At 42.3% G+C, this 8,817-nt stretch overlaps 1 long non-coding RNA gene across 1 annotated transcript; it reads left to right on the top strand.

Moving 5' to 3' along the window:
* Positions 1-667: 667 nt before the first annotated feature.
* On the top strand, positions 668-926 carry LOC147268744 (uncharacterized). Its single transcript, XR_015111144.1, has 3 exons — positions 668-773; positions 814-833; positions 894-926. It is a non-coding gene; the product is annotated as an uncharacterized LOC147268744 (long non-coding RNA).
* Positions 927-8,817: the final 7,891 nt, after the last annotated feature.

Below are 8,817 nucleotides of genomic sequence, written 5' to 3'. Positions count from 1 at the left end.
CGTCGGCACAGTCTCTCAGGACACGGCCTGGAAGTTGTCAGGAGCTGGGGCTCTATGTGCGTTGGTCCTTCTGAGAGATCTCATGTTCTGACTGTGGCGCCTCCATAGTGGGCTGGATGCAATGGGGTGGGGGGGGTGTTGGTCCTTGAGCAGGGCTCTGGAGCAGACCGCAGTCGCGTAGCTCCACCACAATCTCTGGACTTATATCCATGGATAAGGCTCTGCAGATGTCGAGCAGAAACTCACGGGAGTACGAATGACTTGAGTGTAGTTGATGCGAAGAGGATGAATATTTACATGTTGTAACACGACACGAAACACACAAAAACACCGTTCTGTCGGGACAGAGAGGAACGGCTGTGTGTGCACGCGCCACCATCTTGGTTGTAGACATTATTTATCAATATTGATTTTAATTATACAGAATTATACAGATACTTTTTGTAACAATCGTACAAAGTGTTTCACAAAAAAAATAAAACCAAACAGAACAGGGGAAAAAAGAGAAGGGTGTGAGGTGTAGATCCAACATTCCCAAAAGTTTTTATAAAGAGAAAGTTTGAGGAAGAGTTTTAAACAACGCCTCAGTCTTTGTGTGTCAGTTAAGTGGGTGAGGAGCCTCAGCGTGTGGGGTCTTGTACAGCAGCCGCCCTCAACCTCTCTGTGACACCGACTGTGATCTGGGAGCCACGAACAGGAAATCGTCCACAGACCCAAGGGGTTGACGCAGCAGGTCACTCCAGCACGTACCAGGTCACGACAGCACGTACCAGGTCACGACAGCACGTACCAGGTCACTACAGTACCTACCAGGTCACTACAGCACCTACCAGGTCACGACAGCACGTACCAGGTCACGACAGCACGTACCAGGTCACTACAGTACCTACCAGGTCACTACAGCACCTACCAGGTCACGACAGCAGGCATGGTGTGTTAAGTTAACTGAAGACTGGCAAAAATGACAATAAAAAAGACCAAATCTTTGGAATGATCCCTGACTCATTACTCAGAGCAGTCACACCCAAATGGCTGAGGATGAGAATTCTGGGACCAACAGTAGCTCCGGCACTGCCAAATCAACTAGGATGAACAATAATTCTTACTTAAAATTGATCTCCTCATACTTGAATGAACACATTCCCTGATTTGAACTATTTACCATCATTTAAACTGAGGAAAAACAAAATCATAATCATCAGCAGCAGCAGCAGTAACAGCAGCATGTTTTTTTGAAGGGTTGGTCATCACAGATGATACTGACTTACTCGTGAAAGACAAATTTAAGTATCACCTACGACTGGGATTATTTAATCTGTCTGGTTGTGTGAAGTCCTTGTCTGTAATTCGTGTCTTAAAAGAGACAGAAATGTTCTCTCAGCAGCCTGCAGCACTAGCGTCCTTGTCTACAAATTAACCTTATACAGTCAGGCAAATCAAGCGTAAATAATACAGCTGTAACTGTGGACATGCTGTTTGCGGAACTACCTGTTCACATAAACACTGTCATGACTAAAATGAACTGTGACCTACAGACATGATTTACATATAAAACACGATTCTCTAACTTCTTGTTTTGGACCACTGCTAAGGCGAGCAAACCTGACCAGCTGGTTTGAGCTCAGTTGGTTGAGGTGTGTGACACCACATCACTGCTCCACCTGGTACCCACCTACTGACCTTACAGTGCAAGTAAGGAGGAGCTGACATGTGGTTTGGTGTCGCCATCATGTGGCAGTTTTTCTATCAGATGTATAAAAAATATGTTTAACTTTTAGACAAATCGCATCAATGCACCCTGACGTGAAGCTACTTGGTTGAATGAGAGTTCTGTGCATCCTTTCTTGTCCTTCAGTTGTTCCCATAACATCAAGATTTGAGGGTCCTACAGACACATATAATGTTCCCACCAGTAAACAAAACAAAACAACAAAAATAAATTTCACAAGTGCCTTTCAATACACTTAAACAGTCAGAGCCAGATTTCACTCCACAGACCAAAGGTGTTCTCTCATCTGAGTCATGTTGGGGCGGGGGGCTTCAGTCACAGCACCACCTACAGCCAGTGGGTGTTCTCCTGCTGACTCGTTTGGCACAACTACCTTGAGTCACCATCAGCAGCCACTGTTGGTGAGGCCAAAGGTTGTGTAATGTCACAGAGTGTCAAAGTTATCCAGGATTCTGAGTCATCTCTGCCTGTCATCCTGCCTGTCATCTCAGTCGGAGAATAAAATCAGATTAATCTCTGTAAACAGATTCTGCATAGAAATACAGAACCTGTACACAAGGGAGGAAAAAAGGTGAGGGAAGCTTCTGGTTTCTGTTTTACATTTGAGCAGCTCTGACCAATGACGTTTCAGCGTGCCTCGGTCGCATCCATGGAAACAGTCCATATGGAACTTGAAAGGGACGGAACCCATTGGCCACAATGCAAGATGGGAAAAGGGTCCACAGTCTGATGATGTATCCATTGTAGTGATTTCTTTGATTAAATGAGATACGTATTTAAAATGTTTAAGTAAAAATAAGAAAAAAAAATAGTTACAACAAAAGCATAAACAAAAACAAAAAGAACTGAAAAAACCGAATGCATATCAAAGAAACATTCTGCAAGGAGACGTAAAAAAACAATCACACCCCTTTTCCATTAGTCATTAATTGATAATATTGATAATAACCTACTTCCTTTTTATCCCTTTCTCTTTTTATTTCCCTTTTCTCTCTCTCTTTATCTCTGTCCCACTCTTTCCTTCTGCATATCTGTCTTCCTCCATCATCTGTCTTTGTCTCTGCCCCGCTCTCCTGCTCTCTTTCCCCCCAAAGTCAAAGCAGAAGGCCGTCCCCATTGAGCCTGGATCTGCTTGACGTTCCTGCCTGTTAAAAGGAAGGTTTTCTTCACCACTGTTGCAGGATGTGCTGCTGATGGAGAATTGTTGGTGTAAATTCATTGAAGGAGTGTGGTACTGGACCTGCTCTACCTGTAAAGAGTCATGAGATAACTTTTGTTGTGATTTGGCTCTATATAAATAAAATTGACTTGACTTTATAATGAAAGTATATATACACATACATACATACACACACACTATCTGATTGTGCATGTGAGATATGAAGAATAACACACAATGGACACTGGAATAACTACTGTGTGAAAAAGAGCAAAGACAAGTTGATGTTCAGTCACTAAATAAATAAACAAACAAAAAGTAAACACCCGTTGATTGTTAATCCTCGTCTGAGGATCAAGTCTTGGTACTTGGTTTTAAACTGATATGTATTTGGGCTTGGTTCACGCCACAGACCCACACACAGAAACTTGTTCTGCTGGTCGGAGCACTGCAAGTTTTAAAGCTGAGTGTCCACCTTGAAGAAAAGCCACCCCCGCCCCTCCCCCCGCCCACTGAACAAGTTTGCAATGTTTCCCAGTAGTGTTTTATTTTTAGCCTTCTTCATTATTTGTGCTACTTGTAATCCGAACGATTATTACTAAGAATTTTCCTAATTTTGAAAGCAAAAATGAGGAGCTGGTGTGTTGCAGATAACCCACATTGTAAATGATCCTACATCTTCTTCTCTGTTTGCAGAATAGATGGCGATGATGGTGAACTCTTGTATTTGATGTACAGTACATATGGTAGGGCTACAGTGAAGAGTGCAGAATGTGGACTGGCTTTTGATCCAGACTTGCTTTGCTTTGAATAGTACTGAAATGCTTCTAGATACTTTCTTGTGTACATGTTGAACATGTGATTTCCAGTTCATGTGATCATCTACAGTTAGCCCAAACTCCTATTCTTTTTGTTCTGTCGTTATCAAATAACATTATTTTTGTTTTATGCACGCTAAATGATAATATAATCATAATGATAAAGGCGCTACAGAGCCCTGCGGACAAAAACCTCAAGCCTGAAAAACAGTTTCTTTCCCACTGCCATCACTCTCTTAAACAGTTGATCTGTTAACCTGCTGCACTGTTGAGTGGTCACACACTCATGTTCAACTGGATACCCACTTCAGTCTGCACTACATTGTGGACCTTGCACCAATTGTGTTTTTGCACTGACCATATTTTGGACATATCTTCTTTATATAGGTTGGTCAATAAAACTGATTCTGATAATTCATCTCTATCAAAACATTTAAAAATGTTTCTCATTTCTGTAGTAATGTCATCCAGGGGTCTTTTAGATTTTCCTCAGAACAATTGTGGGCCCAACAACACTGACCCCTGGGGATCCCACCGATAAGGTCCAAATATGCTAAGCTTCACCGACTGTTGACATATTTGATCCAACCTTACCAGCTTTAAACCTTGAGACCACTGAGACAGTTTTTGGTTGAGACAGGCTCAAAACCGCTGCTCCGTGTCGATTATGACGCTCCGCTTCTACACTGAATGTCGCTGCTGTCGTCTGCCGGACCGGCAGTTATGATGTTAACATGCCTTTATTTTTCTCTTATTTTGTGTTTAGTCATTGCTGTAAAGCACATTGTGATTTTGTCTTTATTGCAAGTGGTGTTATGTAACTAAAAACTACTGAATTACTTAACAGTGCATCTTTTGCCATATCCTATCCCAGTACTGTGCCAGTTAGTCATTTCCAGTACATGAATGGATCCTCTGACCTCCCTCGTCCGTATTTTTTGTGTGTCTGACCTCCTTTCCCTGGAAACGTAGTCGTACACAGTGAAGCAGGGAGGTGGTCCCTGATGCCACCGCCTAATGAGCCACTTACTGCATTATTGTTGATGTAATCAGTGAATCTATAATCGATTAGAGAGAGGCAGTGGGATGTAATTCTGCTGGGTCTGGTGATTTTTGGAACTAAGCCCAGACACTGACTGACGCACCCCCTCTAGAGAACCCTGGATGATCATGTCTTTGGATCATTTTTCACAGTGATATTATGAGGCTAATATCTGCATGTGCCAGTGGAGCTTCATGTTTTTTGCCAATGGCGTTGCACTTGTGTGTGATTGGCAGTGTTGGGACTAAGACGTCATTGCGTTATTAGTTACTGCCAAAAAAGTAACTTTGGCAGTAACTAATAATCAAACGCATTATTTTTAAAATTCAATAACTCAGTTATAGTTACTAAACGATCCGTTTACTGGTTTATTTTACGTTATTTTACTATCTCGGCAGAGCCACTGTGTTTACTTCCTGTGTCGGGGGGGGGGGGCAAGAAGAGCAAGAGACAGGAGGGGAGTGAGCTGCGCTGTGGGGGCGTGTTTGTTTATAACAGCAAGAACGTGCAAGACATCATGGCGGAACTTAGGGCGAGTTTCTTCTCGTGGAAGTACGTTCACTACTTCTCCTTCGTTGAGCAGAAGTAGAAAAATGTTTATGTTAAATGCAGCTTATGTCTCGGAACCAAGACCCTCTCTTCGGCCGCAAACAGCAGCTCTAATCTATTAAAGCATCTACGCACGCAGCGGCGACGAAACTTGTTACTTGAGCTAGCGGGTCAGGGACAGACACAGATACCGACACAAATGTCACCGCACCCCGTGCACCTAAGCAACAGCGCCTGAGTTGTTCTTTTCAACGAGGGAGTGCTGCTGCTAGCAAGGCTAAAGTTAATCAATCAATCACTTTGAAACATCTTAGTGTTTGTATAAATATAGACCATATTGCTTAGCAGAGTTCAGTTCAGTGATGAAAATGCATGTCAAGTAGTACAGAGCTTACAATGTTGACAGTTCTGAACTTTTTTTGTAACTAGTTACTTTCATAGTAATGCTTTACTTTTTGGTTTTAATAACTGTTAGTAACTGAGTTGCTTTTGAATTGCAGTAACTATAACTAATTACTGTTTTGCAGTAACTAGCACAACACTGGTGATTGGTCATAAACTGCAGTTACTGCTTGTGTTAGTGAAGCCACCCGTAGCAGGGTTGGCAAACCTTGGTTTAATACCTCGATCCCCAGTGCCGTGACAACACTCAGCCTTTATGCTCCTTGTCGAGAACGTTAACGCTAACACAGGCGCTGCATTAAAGACCAAATAAGGTGGTCAACAAAGATGGTGGCTAATTTCTCTCTCTCTTTCTGTGTGTGTGTGTGTGTGTGTGTGTTTAAGACACCTTATGGACGGTCACATTCATGGTGCTACATTTCTCATCTTTTCTCCAAAATCAACATTGAAAAAAGCCATGTTGTGATTATTACTTGGGTTTATCTGCTCAGTATGTGTTTGAGAGGTTTTAATCATGTGATTGCAGGAGCCACTATTTCAGTAAGTGTTTTTTTGAAAAATGATTAAGTCAGTTGGTGTGACACAGCAGCCTCTCCGAGACTCAAACCTCTTGTTTCATTTGGTTAGAATCTGTGAATGTGTGACCAAGATTGTTTTTTAGTTTCTGCATGATAATTTTTTTTCATTACAGAAAAGATAATGCACATTGTCTACAGAGGTGGTTCTCAGACTGCGGTATGCGTACCACTTGTGGTACATGAGCTCCCTCTTGTGTCTGATCCTATGTGGTTATGAGAATTCATACAAAGTGTGACGCACCTGCTGCTGCTAATGTTAGCTGCCAATGTTAGCTACTAATGTTAGCATCAAACGCTACAAGATGGTGAGGAGCTGTGACTTCAGTATCTCCAGTCTGGAGTCAGGTGGACTGAGGAAGAGCTGAGGCCCCAGCGTGTGTATATTGTGAAGTTCTCAGCAGTGGATCATGAAACCAGAACCTCAGATGGAAACTTTGGCCCGAACACCCGGGACTGAAAGACAAGCTGACCCACTGCAGCAGCAGTCCATGTCCATCATGAACTCCACCAGGCAAGGATGAAAAAAAAAAAAAAAGTATTAATACAACACATTTCAGCAACAGGGCAATTCAAGGTCTGTCTCCCAATCTAGACCTTCTTTTGTGACCCAGTACAGTTCTGTTGCTAGACATGTTAAACCTATTATTCAGTCGAACTGGTCCATTATTGAGTCTGACCCGTCCCTCAGAGCAGTGTTTCCTGACCCACCTGTTTCTTCTTTTAGGCGAGCACCTACTTTAAGGGATCAATTGGTACACAGCTACCTACCTCCAAATCAGAAGGAGACTTGGTCAAGTAAGCCAGAAGGCTGCTATAAATGCGGTCATTGTTCACACTGTAGCGATGTCATACAAACTAAAACTCTTATTGATTTCAGAACAAATAAAACCTATAAAATAAACAATTTCATAAACTGTAGCACTACTCATGTTATCGCTTGACATGCACTTGTCCTGACACTTTCTATGTAGGAAAAACTCAAAGCCGCCTGTGTAACTGTTTAGCGGAACACAAATATGCTATTAGAACTAACAAAAACATATACATGTATACGTATATATGTATGCATACATGTATACGTATTATACATACATTCAGAGCATCCAGACAATGGATCCAATAAGTCTCACTATGATTTAACTTTAATAAGCAATCACAGCCCCTTATAGGTGGGTTAATGTGTTCCAAACCCTTAATACATAACAAGGAATCTTCACTGTTATGCGCTGTTTGAAAATGGTCCATACATGCGTATACGCAGGTATATACATACAAATGTACACATACATGCACACATACGTACACAAACATGCATACATACAAATGTACACATACGTACACAAACATGCATACATACAAATGTACACATACATGCACACATACATGCATACATACAAATGTACACATCCATGCATACATACAAATGTACACATCCATGTATACGTCTCATGGCTGGCAGAGATAACCTATTAAACTTTTATAATTTTAGTCATAAATATAATACCGAGTGCACCAGTCATGACCACTGGACTGTGACTAAAGTGGTTCCACAGGCTGGATCTTTGTGAGTAAGGGAACTCTAATGTACACGCTGATAACACCAAACACGTACACTGCTTACCAATTTTAAGGGGAAAAAAAGAACACATTTTGGTGTTAGTGTGGCGCAGAGGTGGTTAGGGAGATCGAGCTAAGGGGTGGAACAGAGAAGTTTTTAAATTGATTAGCTTCCCTGCAATGTGGATCAGACCAACCCTGCCAAAACAGCCAACATGGAATTAGAATTTATTTGTTAGATGATCTGTTGCCAACAATACCACCCCAGGAATTTCACCTGGTGAGTAGGTTAACCCTTCAGACAATTGTAAGCACACAAGCTTGTCACTCCTGAAAGCTTGAGGCTGGGTCCAGTTTATAATTTCACCACTTTTATTTAACAACATATCATTTTAAACACAAGTCTTTGTAAAATTGGTTTTCGCACTCACACGTCACACCTAAAACAACCTGCAAAACCAAACCACCCACAACAAAGAAACACAATTAACCCAAAGTAATCAGAAATACGTCCACGCTGACAGACGCTAAATAAGCATGCACAGCAGACAATCCCCCCCCCCCCCAAAAAAACCTTAACCCTAAATCAGTAACGAACATGAAGAACGAGAGCTAATGTTAATGCGGAGTGCACAGCTTGAAGGCGTTGGCATAGAAAAACGCAGCAAATACGACATACCGAACAGCAAGCTGAACGACCCCGCGACGTGGCGATCAGGTGAGGTGACCTGCGCTGCGTCCGAATTGCCAAGTAGTTCGTTGGATCATAGATCTCAGAGTAGGTCGTAGGCTGTCCGAAACCACAGCTGGCGCGAGTAGCGACCTACTTCGCAACCTAAATTCCAGCCTAAACACGCCCACATTGTAGGTCGGTTCAGGGGTTCAGGTGCAAGCAACCTATGGTCCTCAATGCACCGCGGACTTCTTCTTCGTCCCCTAAAAACTTGTGGACCCTCAAGTCAAGTTTGCGCCACCAACAGTGT

This window comes from Aulostomus chinensis, chromosome 2 (genome assembly GCF_037954235.1).
Source record: "Aulostomus chinensis isolate RoL2024-O1b breed Wild chromosome 2, RoL_Achi_v1.0, whole genome shotgun sequence".
Lineage (NCBI taxonomy): Eukaryota > Metazoa > Chordata > Actinopteri > Syngnathiformes > Aulostomidae > Aulostomus > Aulostomus chinensis.
Note: the sequence above shows the minus strand (reverse complement) of the source record. Positions and strands in the feature narration are given on the sequence as shown.